Source organism: Carlito syrichta, unplaced genomic scaffold (genome assembly GCF_000164805.1).
Source record: "Carlito syrichta isolate Samal-C Ts95f unplaced genomic scaffold, Tarsius_syrichta-2.0.1 Scaffold308051, whole genome shotgun sequence".
Classification (NCBI taxonomy): domain Eukaryota; kingdom Metazoa; phylum Chordata; class Mammalia; order Primates; family Tarsiidae; genus Carlito; species Carlito syrichta.
In genome coordinates, this window is record NW_007252147.1 from 571740 (window position 1) to 589120 (window position 17381).

General features: G+C 39.0%; 1 protein-coding gene and 1 pseudogene across 1 annotated transcript in view; one reads left to right on the forward strand and one right to left on the reverse strand.

The window, feature by feature from the left end:
• LPAR3 (lysophosphatidic acid receptor 3) overlaps nucleotides 1–17381 on the reverse strand; it is a 55170-nt gene that overhangs the window by 7347 nt on the left and 30442 nt on the right. The window lies entirely within an intron of this gene.
• LOC110596257 lies at nucleotides 4125–4753 on the forward strand (annotated as a pseudogene).

Genomic DNA, 17381 nt, shown 5'->3' on the forward strand with positions numbered 1-17381 from the left:
GGGGTTATCCTCTATGTTCCTTCAATACCCATTTAAGACACTTACTAATAGTCCAATTAGACTAAAAATGAGCTTTCCTCAAGTAATTAAATAAATTAGTGTGAGTGCTGTACTAAAATATCAATAATGAGTTCAATGTTAATTTTTCAAGTACAGTGAGTAGTATACTAGAATATTCCATTACAGTACTGAGATGATATCATAATGACTGCAATTTAAGGTAATCAGAAACATCAAATTAAGGAGTGTCTAACACTTTGGAAGGTACAGGTTGCAAATGAAAGTGTTGGTGACAAGTGAAATAAAAGATCTTTCAACGTCCCTAGTCAATATGATTGTTTAGATCATCTATAACTATCTGCCACCCCAAAATGGAAGTTTACAAAACACCTCAAACAATACACTGGTTAATACCTCATCTCCATATTCCAAGAAATATGAAGAGAAAGCAACACTTCAACTGGGAGAAGCAGCCTCCCTGGAATGCACTTAAGATAGTCAGCATTCCTGGGGTTGTAGTGACAGATAAGATGTCAAGTTACATGAAGCCTGCTCTTCAGGACTCAACTTTTCTATTCCTTCTAGTTAGACTTGGAGCCTTATTTTCATCTGTTTAAAGATTCATATATGCAATTAACAACACAAAAAATCTTGACATGTGAATAGCACATGAACACCTAGAGTAATAACAGCAATCACTCACATAGCATAGTCTGACTTTGGCACATGGACTACTAATTTCATCACACAGAAGGATATATTTTAAGTCTGTTCACTCTGTTATTCTTTGTTTCTAGTCCAGGAATAAGCAGCAGGGCGCAAGCAGTAATGCCAACCTAGTAATCCACGGGGCTGTCTGATTTACTAAAATAGAAAATTACAACTCTATGTAAAAGTCAGGTTGTGGACCTCATACTAGGGAAGAGCTCTTTTTACTTGAAAATAAATTTTAAAGTAAAATATCAAAGAAGTAAATATCTATTTCTGTTTAGAAGCATTATAATGTATAAGTCACACATTAATAGTATACTTAAGAGAAAATGCTCTTATGACATTAAAGAACTTGTTCAACAATTTAAAAATAACACTTCCAGATGTGGAGTACAGTCAAATTCATATCCATTTACCCACAATGTTTTAGAAGTCCAATAATTCAGAAAAAAGATGGTCACATATGTGAAAAGAATGAAAATAAATACCTTTAGTAAATCGAACTTATTTTTGCTACAGAAAACAAAACACAAGGATACTTCAAATAGATGATGAGCAGTTAAACATTCCACAAATGATTCATTTAACACTACCGTTACCACCGTTGAATCTTTTGACTCTAACAACCAGTTTTAGACACTTGTTTTAAATTTGTGGCCGGCTTTGGAAGACTGAAAATCTTGATGCCAAGAAGTTATGAGATAAAATTTAAGGCAGAGGCATACCAGCTAGAACCACTGCCAAGACCTAATTCTAGTGTTTACCTCTGGGCAACAGCTGGAAGTCATAAACTGTATAAGTAAGAAAACACCATCTCCACCCCCCAATTCCACTTCAAGCATTATATGTGTTGACCAACAATACCTCAGTAACTCACTCACTATTACATCAAGGGCTCTCTAGCAGCTAAGAAAAGGTGTGAGGTCAGCTGTGTGCATTGACAGAGTAGCAGCTGTTTGTCGGGTATAATCTTAAAGAATGACAGACCCCCAACTAGCCTGCCCAAGGGATTGAAATTCTTCCCATTAAAGTCACTCCTTGGGATCAGGAGGGCCTCTGTGGCACCTTACATAGAAATGTCAACATGTTAAGTTTTAGACATGTCATGCTTTATTGCACAAACTGCCATTAGCCCAGAACAGCAGTCTGGGGGAATGTTAAAGAGAGATCTTTGACGGGGTTGAAAAATTGTGAAAGAACAACAGCATGGGACACGGCACAGGAAAGTTGACCTAAGACTCAAGATTCCGGACATCCAGAAGCACAAAAATACCCTTCTGAACTCAGAGGAGCTGGAAGAGTGGATTGAAATCATGCTGACTGGCAGAGAGAGGGACCTTGAAGATCCACAGCATGGTATGGCTCAGGGATGACAAAGTCCTGACATAGGGTATCACTTCCCTTCCTATACCCATGGCTAATCAACCATGACACCATTTGCTTCTGAGCCCAGATACGACCCAGAATTCTTTGCAACACAATGCTCCAAACAGTCTCTAGCAATCAAATGGAATCTGTCCTCATGATGAAACCTACTTATAATGCCTGAGGCAATAAAAAGAACATAGACTTGAAATCAAGCAGACCCTGAGTTGAAACCATGGTTATGACCAAGAGCAAATCAGTTCATTTTCCTGCCTCCACTTTCTTAGCTGTGGAATGAACATGATGATATAATTCAACAGAATTTTTGTGAGGATTTAATAACACATGGAGAGTGCCCAGCACGGAAAGCTCTCAGAACATGTAAGCTCTGACTGCCCAGATAGTGATGGTTATTACTTCTGTTGTGCTTTTTAGGCAACATGCAAGTGTGCACACAGAGTTCACTACACTCTACCCTGTTTCTGTATGCATATGGCTACCCTACTAGACTCAGAGAAGATCTCTTATGTATCATATTCAACTTGGGATACTTAGGGCTTAACCAAGGGCCATACAACCAGTAGGTGCTTACCGAATGCTTATTAAATGAAGTAGTAAGCAATCTGGCTTCATGTCCAGACCCTGAACGAGAGTCTATTATTATTATTATTATTATTATTATTATTATTATTATTATTATTATTATTTTGAGTTGGAGTCTCACTCTGTCACCCAGACTGGAGTGCACTGGCCGATCCTGGCCACTGCAGCCTTGACCTGCTGGGCTCTGGCGATCCTTCTGCCTCAGCCTTCCAAGTAGCTGGAACTACAGGTATGCACTACCACGCCCGGCTAATTTTTTTGATTTATTGTAGAGATGAGGTCTCGCCAAGTTGCCCAGGTGCGTCTCGAACCTGCAGGTCAGGCAATCCACTCACCTCGGCCTCCCAAAGCTCTGGGATTATAGGCTGAGCCACCGAGCCTGGTTAGAGTATGATTTTAAAAGGTCAGTTTATGTCTCTGCTTCCAGTCTTTTCATCTATGTATTAGCGAGGTTGGAGTGGAACGCCCTGTAAGGGTCCTTCCGGCTTTTACATTTGATATTTGGGGGTTTCCCTCATAGCCTCCTTTAGTCAAGGTCAAGGTATAGTCCAAAGTAACCAAAGAGAAATCAAAAATGGATGTTCAGTGTGGTATCAAGTGAGAGAATGTTGTAGTGAAATTTAAGATGCATATCACATCATTCCAGCAGAAACTGGCAACTTGATGGGACATCCAAAATGTTCTTGGATATTCAATAGTTATTCAACTAACATATTCAGTGAGCATTTGCTAAGTGTCAGGTACTGTGCTCATCACTGGGAATAGCAAGATTAGGAGACAGAGGAGTAAATAATCACCATGCCAGTGCTACATAAGATGATGCCTAATGGTTGAGAGCTAGAATTAATACCTTCTGTAAGATCATGTGACTTGTATTTGTCTTTTCTTTTCTTTTTTTTTTGGATAACGTCTTGCTCTGTTGCCCAGGCTGTATTGCTATAGCACAATCATAGCTCACTGCAGCCTCAAACTCTTGGACTCAAGGGATCCTCCTGCCTCAGCCTCCAGAGTAGCTGATGCTGCATGTGTACATCACCATGCCTGGCTAATTTTTTGTAGAGACGGGGTTTCGCTATATTTCCCAGCCTGCTCTTGAACTCTTGACCTCAAGCAATCTCCCACCTTGGCCTCCCAAAGTGCTGGGTTTACAGGCATGAGTCACTGCACCCAGTCCATGATTTGTGGTTTTAAATGGATAGAAATGTTAAGAATTCTTATGGCTCTGCATATGGCACAAAGGGGATCACTGAATTGCTGCTTTTTCCCTCAGGACTGCACTTTTTCTCTCTGCTCCACTATTCTGTTTGCAAGTCTATGATCACTACGTTATGTTTATAAGCTCCCTCTGTGTAAAAGCACACCATTAAACAAAATATTGCCAGGTTTGAGCATGACTCTAAGAGGGTTCTAACTCAAACAGAGAGAAAGGTCTAGGCAGGGCCGCCATGTTGCAGGTCAGTAATGGTGACACTGAAGATGCTTCACTGTTTGATTCAGAAGAGGAGACAACTAATAGACAAAAAAACAAACAAGCAAACACCCCCCCCACCACCACCAACTCAGACATGCAATGGCATCATTTTTCCATGTATTCTTTCAAGTCAGTGCAATTGTAGTCTATCTTCTCTGGGAATTGTTCAGCAACAGCTTTATGCCTGTAGGGTGACAATTATCTTTTGCTGTCATGTGACTTTGGGGCTGTGAAGAATGTCACAGGTAGACTAATGAATGGTTGGGCTGCACTGGTGGAATCACATTGATGAAGAGGGAACGCGCCCTTGGGCATTTGAGCCCAGGAAGGCATCCTCTCAAGAGAATAAAACTGTTTCAGAGACTGAAACAAGAAATCTTTTGGTTGGGACGTATTGCCTGTCCAGTGCTGTGGGTGTTATTTGCCTTTTGTGCCCTCTTCTCCTTCTGAGTAAAGTGGTTGGTGGTGGTTATCATGAGTGTGGTGTTACAAGATGTCAACCTTTACAAAGTGGGCAGCAGAAAGAATGTAACCAGCGTGGCTACTTCATATCTTGGAAGGCAGTTTTTGAAACAAAACGCTGGAGATGATCAGACTTCCTAAAGAGAGACCGGGGTGTGGGGGGGGGGGTTGATTATGTGTGTTCCTTCACACTGGGGAACAACTGAAGAAATTCTTGGTTCTGAACCATTAAGAGCTCAGTTCGTGTTGCAATGAGGAGTATTGGATTTGTTTTTCCACTTAAAAATTGTATTTAAAAAAGGAAAAGTAATTTTCATATTGTTTCCTATTTTCTTTCCAGCAGTTGGGGCTAGAAAGTAAGTTGTCACTAGAAACATTGTCAAAATTTGTTTTATGTGCATATGTAGTTACATAATGGCAATATGCTCCAAATTGTTCGTATTCATTTATATGTAACAGAGACCTTTGCAGTTTGATCCATAGAACATAGGATTATGTTCTTAGTCTATTTCAAAGCATATGTTGACATATTATTTTTGTAGATTACTTTCAGAAGTAAGCTTTGCTTGCATGGTAGGAGTGAGTACTTTGGTATATGTGTAAGTTAGAAATAATTGTTAATTTTTAATATGTACTTCATGGTGAAATTTATTAGAGACATGCAAGCAAGTAAAAACCAAATTTGGGTGAGTGGTGTTAACTAGTTTCTAAAATCTTGTTTATTTTTATTTGCTATAAGTCACCCACTTAAGGCCTGGTTAATTGAAGTGGAATCTTCAGAGTTTGTGTTTAAGGGATACCCAGAGATTGCTGTTGTTCTATTTATTTTATGGAAAAGATAACCACATATTACTTTAGAACTTCTGGAAGCTCTTAGTCCTTGGGCTAATAAAAGTCTTTCTTTTATCACTAAAAGAGCATTATTCTTATGTCATAATGAGAATAACATTTAAATACTTGGCATAATAAATGCCTAAAAGATAATTTATGAATCCATTTTTTCCCTACTATAATGGGGGTACTGTAAATCATGAATTTGTATTTGTGGTAATTCTTAAAGCAATATATTTATCTGTAAACTAATCTACAAACTATTGTAAGCATCTTTAAATTCTGTTGCAGGTACTATAAATTTTGTTGGAGTCTTTTAATCAGATTACATTGTAAATGTATTTGTACATTGTTAAAATATTTTTAAGATGTTTTGTTTAGTTGAATAAGTGTCTTCATTGGAGTGATAGCTTTGAAAGTGCAAAACTTTATATTTGTATGAGACTCTACTGTTTACAAATCAGAAAGAAAGAAAGGAAGGAAGGTCCAGAAGACAGAACCTGGCCTGTCTTGATCATCAGTGAGGTGGGTAAGACCTCAGGATCTCAATCCCCCCTTACTGTGGATGTTCAGAAATATTTCATAATGAGTAAAGGAACAAATTAATGAACAATATTCAAAAGTTACCAGATTAAGTGCTAATAGAATCTCATTGGCCATTTAAATGATGTGAAAACCAGCATATGAATACCATATGGACATCAGTATATAAATACTGAATGACCTTTTAAAAATCATACAACCAGTATATAAATATCACCTGAGTGTGAGGCCTTGCTAGGTGCATACGACTCCAGAAAATGTCCTTCATTGAGAATATAATGATCATGGTGCCCCCTGGAGTTGTGCAATGTGATGACCCTGCTGGTAGTAACATCACTATTCTCCAACTCGATAGCTATTATACATATATATTAAAATTTATGTATGGTAACAAAATAAAAAAATAAAAATTATGTACATATGTTATAGGTGAGCAGTGCTCAATGACCATATCTTAAAAAATGATAGATGTGATTTTTACAGATAGTCTAAAGAATATCTACTAACTCAACTTACCATGTTATTGTTTGTCATGTCCAGTGAAATCTTATCGGAAAATTCAACAAAACTTTAGTTAAGCTTTCAGGTCAGAAACATTCTGGGAATACAGTGGATTCTCAAGAATCTTTTTCTTCCTAGCGAATGTTTTCTTTGAATGGTTGCAAGCACTTTGATTTTTTTAAAAGTTAAAATTTTTAAAAAACCCCTCTGAAATCTAGAAATTTCATCATGCCATTAATGAAAACTATGATTCATTCAAACAATGACATACTATGCAGCTATTGAAAACAATAATAATATTGAAATGAAAGATGTTCATAACATATTTGTTTTCTGTTTTAACAAACACAAGCTTACAAAACATTATGCATAGTAGGATTATATTCTGACTAAATAATTAATTCATTAAATACAGTTATTAATAAATGAAGCATGCATCTGTGCATGTGTTGGCTTAGAAAAGATCCCAAGAGAGGTATCCAAAAATCCGAGGAGATTGAATCTCCAGGCAACATCATCTAAATGAGGTTTACCTTTTTTCTCACATCTTTCATGGTTGTCTTAATTTTTTGACATGAGCATGTCTTTGTTTTAAATAATACACCCTCATTAAAACTACTTGCTCTGCCACCGGCCAGATCGCTGATGAAACTTTGTAACTGAGCTATCAGCTAGCAACTATTTGTTAAATACTGGGTATTTTTTTGTCTCATTTTATTTTGGGTTTAGTTGTTTCTATTTTGGGAATAAATACATTTGCATGTGTTATAGATTTCTACAGCAAAAAAATACTGTAAGATTGATCCTAAAAGTTGAGAAACTAGAAAATCATGACTGCCTCTTTCAATTCATCTGTTAATGGCAGTTTCACTACATTTTTGCTAAATAGAAAAAAATGCACAGAAATGATATGTGGGAGTCATTAAAAGGTGAAACCATGCCATAACCTTTGAAGTGAAATCAATTTTTTTAAATGTTTAAAATGTGAGGTTCATTATTACAATATCAATTTTTAGTTTTCCCTTAATTGTACATTAAGTCACAGAAAGCACAAAGGTAAAGACAGGGAAACAAACTGGTGTTACAGTACACTCCTTTGAGGCAAATTACCTAAATACCAATTCCAGCTAGCTTAGGGAAAAGTTAAATATGATCAGAAGTAGTAAGTGGAAGGTTTTTTGACTGAATTTGAATGGTACCGTGAGTCATACCCCTGCCAAGTTAACCATGGTCTTAACCATAGGTGTTAGCCATTGGATTTCCCCCTGCTCTTGGCATTAAAAAAGCAGAATGAGTTATTGCAGAAGCTGGCTATTTAAGAATTAGCAAGGATATCTCTACATCTGTGTGTGTGCCCAAGACTTGTGTAGCCTGCTTTCAGGGAGGGCTTGGAATAGGAAAGGGGAGGGGGGAAGAGAAAGACAGACAGACAGAGAGAGTGAGAGAGAGAGAGGTGTTTTCCTGTATCTTAGTTCCACCCGCCAGATCTCAGATGAAACTCTGTAAGTGAGCTATAAACTACTTGCTAAATATTGTTTCTTTTTTTTGGTTTAGCCGTTTTTTGTTTTGATTTTAAAGAATCATAATGGTGGTTCATTTTCCATCTTTCATTAGAGAGAATGAATTCTTAAAAGTAGCCCATGTAGATATGAATTGTTTTCCCGGCGTCCCTGATTTTATTTAATCTATAACATTGTCCAGCACTTACTATGGTGAAAAATATCCTCTGAACACAAACAGTTGTCTCAAAGCCTTTCAATGGGTTTCACTTCTGGTGCCCGTTCTTTAGGGCTCTATCGGCTTTATTCAATTGCAGTTTTCACCAGATGTGGTTATTTGCGTTCTAAGTCCTACAGTATCTTGGAAGCAGCAGACTGAATGGGGTGAGCAGCAGGGTTTGTCAGGGGCACAGGAACCGCTGGCTATGGATCCATCTCAAGGGGACAGTGAAGCACATGTGTCCAGTGAGATCACCTGCTCTCGGGGTACAGATGCTCACGGTGCTGACACGGTTGTCAAGAAAAGGCAGAGGGGTGATCCATTTCTCCAGGAAGGGAGGAAAAACTTCCACTGAAAAGGCATTTAAGCTTCAATTATCTGGACGATGGACTTATGCAGACCTCTATGCTTTGATAATAAGTACATGAAGGACTCTAACAACTCTGCCCCCATAATCTGTAGTGGCTTCCATCTTCCCAAGCCTCTGTTTTCAGATGGGGTCCAGCCATAGCTGTGCTCTTGGGGATAAGGAGGATGTGATCATTTGGGGTCTTTTGGCTCAGTGTCCAGTACAGTATGTTTCCCTGTCTTTATTTTTGTGCTTTTTGTGACTGAATGCACAACCAAGCAGAAAGTTTTAAAATTCATATTGCAATACCAAACCTCACATTTTACACAATTGTTTTTTATTGGTTCCATTTCAAGATGTGTGGCAAGGTTGAGTCAGATGTTCCCCACTGGGGATTATCCCTCTCTCTGGTCAGCTAGACTGAGAGCCCCTCAAGGGCAGAAACACTGCCATTTTCACCTTGGATCCCTGACACCTGATTAGATGGGATGCTTAGTAGGTGCTCACTTTTCAGAGAGGTGGGAAAGGAAAGCTGTAATGTCACAGAGAGGAAGCACAGAGGTAACGCAATGGAAAACTCAGCATGCTGCCCGCCAAGTTTTCACACAGAATGACTCATTCCAGTCTTCTGCTTTCAGACAGAACATTTCTCAAACAGTCGGCCCTGATCATTTTACCTTGCCCTCAAGGTACGTGCAGGGCAACAGAGACTGGAGACCCTCCTTATAGACCCACTCCATTGCCAATTCTGTTCCCAAGTTTTGAAAGTCGGCTGGTTGGAATTCAAAATACATTGTCATGAGCACTCTGATATACAGGACTCCTAAGTCACTCATAAACAGCCTATTTCACCTATACAGAGCTGATCACTTTATAGGCAATTCCAGACTTAGAGCAATTTAATTCACAGTGATTTTTTTCCATTGATTTATTCCACCAGCTATGCCCACTTTACCCTTGCTAATATTTAGAAGAACTTCCAATATTCTCCTTCCCAACTCTGAACCTCACCAAGTATAAGGCTCTCCCAGTTCCTGCAATAGTAGAAGAGGTGAGTCTCTTGTCTTTCGGTTACTCGTTCATTATCCCTCAGTCCTCCCCACCCCTCCAAATACCTCTGTCTTTGAAAATAAGCTAAATTCAATCCTAAAATATACAACCAATGACTCTCTTTTCCCTGTAACATGCACACATACACACCACATGACATCATAATTTGAAAGAATCCTCTGGTTAAAAGTCCATCGAAAGTAGACTGGATTTTTACAAATGTGATACATATACATGATGGAATAATATGCAGCTATAAAGAAGGACAACATTATGAACTTCACAGCAACTTGGATGGATTTAGAGTCTGTAATGCTCAGTGATCTATCACAGAAACAAAGAACTGAGTGACACATATTCTCACTCATAAGTGGATCCTGAACAATGATTATGATACTATAAGAAAGGGATTGACAGTAGTGAGAAACTGCCTGGGGAGGGAGTACGGGGCATACTCCATCAATAGCGGTACCTGATATCAAACCAGGTGACATGGGGACCCAAGTGAGGTCCAAATTTTACCTGTACAATGGCCATTTTTACACCTAACCCTGAATTGTACCCCACATCTTTAAAATAAAAATTTTAAAAACTCTAATAAGCTTACTTTTACTATCCTAGTAATCAAATGAGAATGATAAGTCAAAATGTATAAGCAGCAATATATAAGTTGTCCACTGTTAATCAACAAAAAAGAAACTTTTGAATCAGGTAAATACATGCACACTTTAAGTACACACACTTGCTTTATTTTATATACAAATACATCATTCAAAGTAAAGAAAATAAAGTATTGGCAAAAATTTCCAGTAAAGACCTCTGGAACATTCCAGGTCCTTAGGTGGGAACACAGTTCCCTATTAAGACATTCTTTCTACTGAGCATTAGATTGAATTTAGTTTCTGTCACTTGATTGTGGACAGCATGCAGCAAGCTCAAATATGAGAACCACCTGAGCTAACAGGGCTGGACTGCTGACCCATCATGTCTCCCATGGGAAGGGATGAGTATGGTTCTAATCTGCATAGTCAACCAGAAACAGGTCCCCTCTCCATCTAAGAGCACTGACACAATTCTAATGTGCTTTTTCTTGTTTCTTCCCATAACCACCAATATATTTGTGAATCTCTGCAATAAATGTTGGGGAGTCAAGATGGTTTAAGAGACAATTTCTTCTGTCTGAGTGTTAAAACACAGAAAAGAGAGAGAGAGAGAGAGAGAAACAACTGTCATATGACATGTATTGTATAACTAGAAAAGGCAAATGAGATATAAACTCAGAGAAAAAAATCACAGGTTGAGACAATCGAAGAAGACACGGTAGGGAAGGTAGGGCTTGAAGAAAGTCATAAAGAAAATGCAGGAACTGAATTATTAGGGGGGAAGAACACTCTTAATTTTTCTCCCTACTCCCTGGTCAAACATGTACCACTTAAATACACTGAACAGGCTGGGCTTGGTGGCTCAGCCTGTAATCCTAGCACTTTGGGAGGCTGAGGTGAATGGATTGCCTGAGTCTGCGGGTGTGAGACCTTCTCGGGCAACTTGGCAAGACCTCATCTCTATAATAAATCACAAAAAATTGCTGGGTGTGGTAGTGCGCGCCTGTAGTTCTGGCTACTTGGAAGGCTGGGGTGGAAGGATCTCCAGAGCCCAGCAGGTTGATGCTGGGGTGATCGTGAGTGTGCTACTGCACTCCATCCTGGGTGACAGAGTGAGACTCCAACTCAAATAAATAAATACACACACTGAACACCTTCAAGATCAGGCACCATGCTCGACGTTGTAATAACAACAAGCTCAGACAAGGCCACAAGCACATTTTACCCCAAAGAACTATAAGCCAAAGAGACTGTTATCACAGCGACCTGGGAATTCAGAGGCTCCTTCTTCCATTTCAAATGGTCTATTATAATCCAGAACAGAAGAGTCTGAGGCTCTTCTTACAGGCCATGTGTTTCCAAACTTCAGTAAATCAAACACATTTAAACCATGTTATATCATAGTTTGAATGAATCCTCTCTTTAAAATGTTACTTTTACTATTCTAGTAATCAAGTGAAATTAGTATGTCAAAATGTGGAAACAACAATAAATATTTTGTAAATTATTAATTAGTGAAGAAGAAACTTCTGAGTCACATAAATACAGATGCCAAGAGAGATCAAAGTTTAAAAGAGTCTTTCTTTGAACTAGAGACTGTCTACCTGGGTCCAGGATGTAGGACAAATCAAACACCCTAAGTTCAATGAAGGGAGTCTGGTATACTCTCTCACAAAATACGTGTAGATGGAACTAAAGACATCATGATACTCAAATAACAAAAAACTCACCTTCTGGTCCCTAAGGCTTTCCCTTTGCCTCCAAAAGAGAAACATTACAACTCCCACTTAAACATATTCGTTTTTATTTTCCAGAGACAAATGTGTTTACTACTGTGTACAATGACTAATTTGGTATTTTTACCTAATGATATAGCTATACTGAAGGATTTACTAGTGAGATAAACTTGAGTAATACTCCTAATCCTTGTTTATTCATCAGTAACACGGAGATAATAAACTCCCCTCCTGGGACTGTGAGGACTGAAATAACGGATACAAGATCTCTAGCACTGGGTCATCACCACGATCACAATCCTTAGCTCTTAGTATTATTCCAGGAAAGCCTTTTTCGTGGTCTGACACTTGAAAACCTAGAACAGCAATGGTCAGATGGGTAATAAGGCACAGTGCTTTAACAACGTGGCTTCTAGAACCAGACTGCCGGGTTCACATCCTACATCTACTATGTTCTTGCGGGTAACCTTGGTGAATGTTTATGAAATCTATCAGCCTGCCAGTGTCTCAGTTGCCTTATCTGTTACGTAGGGCTAATGAGAATACCCACCCGCTGGAGTGGTTGTAATGGCTAACTGATTTATTATGCAGAAAGTCTCCAGAACAGTGCATGGTGCAGAGTGAGATTCTGTGTGTTGACCATCCTGGCCACTGATGGCCAGCTTTAAAGCTGGTCAGAATCAAACTTGAGAGTCTGGGAAGGGTTGGGGAAATACTTAGAAGCCAAAGTTATCTGATATACAGAATCTAGCTGTTGTTTTCTAAGTAATCCCAGAGGGAATAGTAATTTTTAAAAAATAATATAGCCATTTAGAACATACTTCCAGCTGGAAATAAGTGAAAAAGACCTGAGTAGTTGAAGTCATGTGCTGAGACCAATACAATCAGCATGCCTCTATTACAATATGAGCCATGATGCTATATATATATTTTTTTTTTTTTTTTTAATTTTCATGTCCATTTTCTCAACTAGATCATATGTATCTCAAGGGCTGGAGCTACGTAAAGCCCATTTACTTTTGTATTCCCAGTTTTTTTTTGTTTTTTTTTTTGAGTTGAAGTCTCACTCTGTCGCCCAGGTTAGGGTACAGTGGCACACTCATGGCTACCCCAGCGTCGACCTACTGGGCTCCAGTGATCCTCCCGCCTCAGCCTTCCAAGTAGCCAGAACTACAGGCTCAGGTTACTACACCCAGCTAATTTTTTTTTATTTATTGTAGAGACACGGTCTTGCCAAGTTGCCCAGGCTGGTCTCAAACCCACAGGCTCAGGCAATTCACTTGCCTCGGCCTCCCAAAGTGCTGGGAGTACAGATGGAACCACTGAGCCTGGCCTGTATTTCCAGCTTTTAACAAAGCGCCTGTCATAAGACCGGCACCTAATCAAAACTTATTAATGAGTAAAAGATCAAATGAATGCATAAATGATCTGAAAATACATGTAGATATTTGTCTAAATGCGAGAAGACCTTTGAATACTAACAGAGTAGAATTTGACTCTTGGGTAACCAGGTAAGAACCAGCAGCAAACAAGAAGACAGATGAACGGGAGTGACATTAGTCTACCCTGTACATTCAATTTTATAGTTCCTATGGATCTATTTTACCAAACAGATGCTTTATTATGAATCACCTTGTTTGCTTGGCAATTCTAATTAGTCCAGCCAGAGTAAATGTATTTTATGGGGGCTTTGGCAAGATTGTTTTTCCCTTATGCAGATAATACATAACTGTGCAATTAAAGTATTTAATATGTGTGCCTAGTTAAAAGGAAATTAAGTCATCTTCCCATTCTTAAAAAAGTCTTAGCAGTAAATCAAACATTTTTTGGTAGAATCAAAGACTCTGAGACTTGCAAGAATTTGTACAGGGCTACCTATTCTCCCACACTAGGAAGGAATCCCATAAATGACACTACACATAAGGGTCACCTAAAATCAATCTTAACACATCCAACAGATGGCCAGCTCCATTGGGAGGTAGCTCCGATTTTTAGAAAAGTCTTCTAGTAATTAGTTAAAAAATCTTTCCTATAATTTTGATCCCTTGGTCCTTTTACTTTCAGACCTCTGAAATAAAATTCCTTTTTCTGGTGAACAATTCTTAATATTTTTTTTCAGTCGGAATCTCACTCTGTCACCCAGACTGGAGTGCAGTGGCATGCTCACGGCTACCGCAGCCTCAACCTGCTGGCCTCAGGCAATCCTTCCCCTCCGTCATTCAAGTAGCTGGAACCACATGTGTGTTCCACCATGTTAGCTCCACCATGTCGAGCTAACTTTTTGATTTATTGTAGAGACGAGGTCTCGCCAAGTTGCCAAGGCTGGTCTCAAGCCCCTGGGTTCAGGCAATCCTCTCGCCTCTGCCTCCCAAAGTGCTGGGATTATAGGCATGAGCCACCATGCCTGGCAACTCTAAGTGTTTTAAGAGAAAGTTATGCTGCTATTTCTTCTCTTCTCTCCCCAGTTCCTTCACCTGTTCTGGATCCTTCAAAACCCCAGTGACCTTCCTGTAGGTATTGACAGTGCTGACTAAATCCTCCCTAAAATGTGATGCCCAGAACTGGACTTAAGGTGCACCATGATCTTATGTGTGCCCCGAGAAAGTAAAACAATTTCTTTCCTAACTCTAGATTCTTTTAATCCCCTTTTACTATTGTGACTACAATTTCATTTCCCCTTTCAGGAAACCACATGGGCAGGATGTTGTCTATACCACAGCACTTCTGGCTAACAGAAACCCCTAGGTCTTTTATCATCCAGAACACGTGCTGTTTAGATCTAGAATCTTCTACCTAACACATTAGTAATTCTTCCCACATATTCCCAGGTATTACTGTAATTTTTTAATACCTTTGGCAAGTCTGATATTGCTATTTTGCTGAGGAAATACAGAACAACTGCAGAGTTCTCTGGAACTCCTCTTGCTGGTTGTCTTAATCACCAACCTTCAGGTATAACTGTTCAGTTACTGATGAATCTTCTGACTGTTCTAGTACACAGCCCACAGCTGTTCTTGATCACCAGAATATCATGTCCAGTTATCAAAAGCCTTCTTGACATACACAAACTAAATGCCTTCCACGGCATTCTCTTTAACTAGCAACTTTATCACAAAATATAAATTGAGTTAACGTGTTTAATTTACATGGTGTCTTATGAACACCATTTTTTAAAACTTAAAAACCCATTCTAAAAATTTTGCTGCATATATAAGATTTGACGTCAAACGTTAAAAGGGTTAGCCAATATAAATTCATACCTACAAACCTGCTCATTTATAATATTTTCTAAAGGCAATGGAAAATGAAACATAAAGTTCTAACATTCAAAACTGGTATATTCCTTTTTTTCATATGTACTCTGTGTCCTAGGGAAGAATATGAACTTATTTCATTTTCAATCAACTCTAATAACTCACTTGGGATTTAATTTAGAAAATTAGAAAAAAAAATCTTAAAATCACAGTGTTCTCCGAAGTTAAGATGGCCTTTTAGGAAAACCAAACAAAATAAAACCACAGACCTCAAAATTAACGGTCATTTCTATGCTTACTAATTGCCTCTTTTTATAGATGAGAAGACTGAGCTTAAGTAAATCTCACTAGCAAGTAATACAATGAAAGCTAATCTACACTGCAAGTTAAAAGTTCTATATTCTTTTTAAAAAACTGAATACATTGTAATTATAAATATTTATGGGCAACAATTTAATGTTTTGATACACATATATGCTGTACAATGATCTAGAGTAGTTAGTGTGTCCAAAAGCCTGTATTCTTTTTTTCTTTTTTGTTTTGTTTTGAGTTGAGGTCTTACTCTATGCCCAGTGCAATGGCATGGTCACCACAGACTTGACCTCCTGGGCTCAGGCGATCCTTCCGCCTCAGCCTCCAGAGTAGCTGGGACTACAGGCATGTGCCACCATGTCCAGTTAAGTTTTTAATTTTTTGGCGAGACTAGGTCTCACTTTGTAGCCTAGGCTGCTCTCAAACTCCTGAGCACAAATGATCCTCCTGCTTCAGCCTCCCAAAGTTCTGTGATTACAGGCGTGGGCCTCTGTCCTGGCTCAGAAACCCATATTCTTAAGAAAAAAATAATTTTACTACTAAAGGAAAAAAACATTATCACTTCAATTTTTTAAAATCATACTTGAAAAGGAAAACCACACTTGATATGAATATAACACTCTATTTAAAGAAAGAGAAAATCTGCCATGGGCTGATCCCACATAGCCAGCAGCTATGCTTTCCTGCAGGTTGTGAGGTAGATTGGGGCTAGCAACAAGAATTTGAGGTCCTTTTCCATTCTAGAAACAAACAAGGAGACATCAACGCAGAACAGAGTCAACAGAGGAGTGAGTAAATGCCAAACTTAGGCAGGAGTTTCTTGCTATAGAATATAGAAATGTGATGCATTCGCAGAGACTTTATTGCATGTATTATTACACACCCACACATAAATAATCCTCTTACAAGTCTGTTGACATTGAAAGGGAAAGCTGAAATACTAACAGTGTAACGAGATAAAGAAACAGAGGACTAGCAAGGTTGGAAGAGTTTGTACAGATTGTAATCAAACTTTCCTTTCTATACCATTTCTTTTCTGGGCCACTGGAAAATCAAAGGGGATACGGTTTCTGCATCTGTGCAGAAACTTATGCTCTTTTTTGCACAAAAACTAGAGTGAAAAGTATGTTATCTGGAGCTGAAAGAAAAACGATGCAATTCAGAAATGATAGCCTTGGAATCTACACAATTCAGACCTATGACCTCTACTTGTGAAATATCCTTGGATGGTTGATCTGGACAGACTCTCTGTTCCCTACCGGTATAATACAATGTGATTTAAAATCTCCTTGGAACACCAGAGTCTTGAAAGACTACAGGTCCAGTGTGTACTGGGGGCATCAAGGGCATCAGGCCAGCTCCTGGAGATGCAAGCCGTCCTCAACTCCCATCAGGGCAGGCCTGGAGGCTGGGGACCAGCAGGGGATCCTTGGGGCAAAAGGGTGAGGATCGCTGTTGCCAACAGCCCTGTGCCAATAGTCTGGTCATTACCCTCTGCATGAATGCTAACAAACCTGTGCCAGCCAGGAGTGACACCAAGATCCATGGTGGATTGTTTCCTAGATCACCCTCTTGCATGGTATGCTCCGCCATTGTCTCATGATCCTATTCTCAGTGATTACAGAATCTGCACTCTTACATATGGGTTACATGCCTTGAATTACAGTGTCCACCCAGTTGGCCAGGCCAGAAATATATGTGTTATCCGTGACCGCCCCTTCTCACCCCCAACACAGGAACAATCACTGGGTGCCACTTACTATGTCTCATTAATATCACTCTAATCCATTCATTTCATTCCAACCATCCTATTCCTCTAATGGTTACATCACACCACTGTCACCTCCAGTCTGAACTAATTCAAAAGCCTCC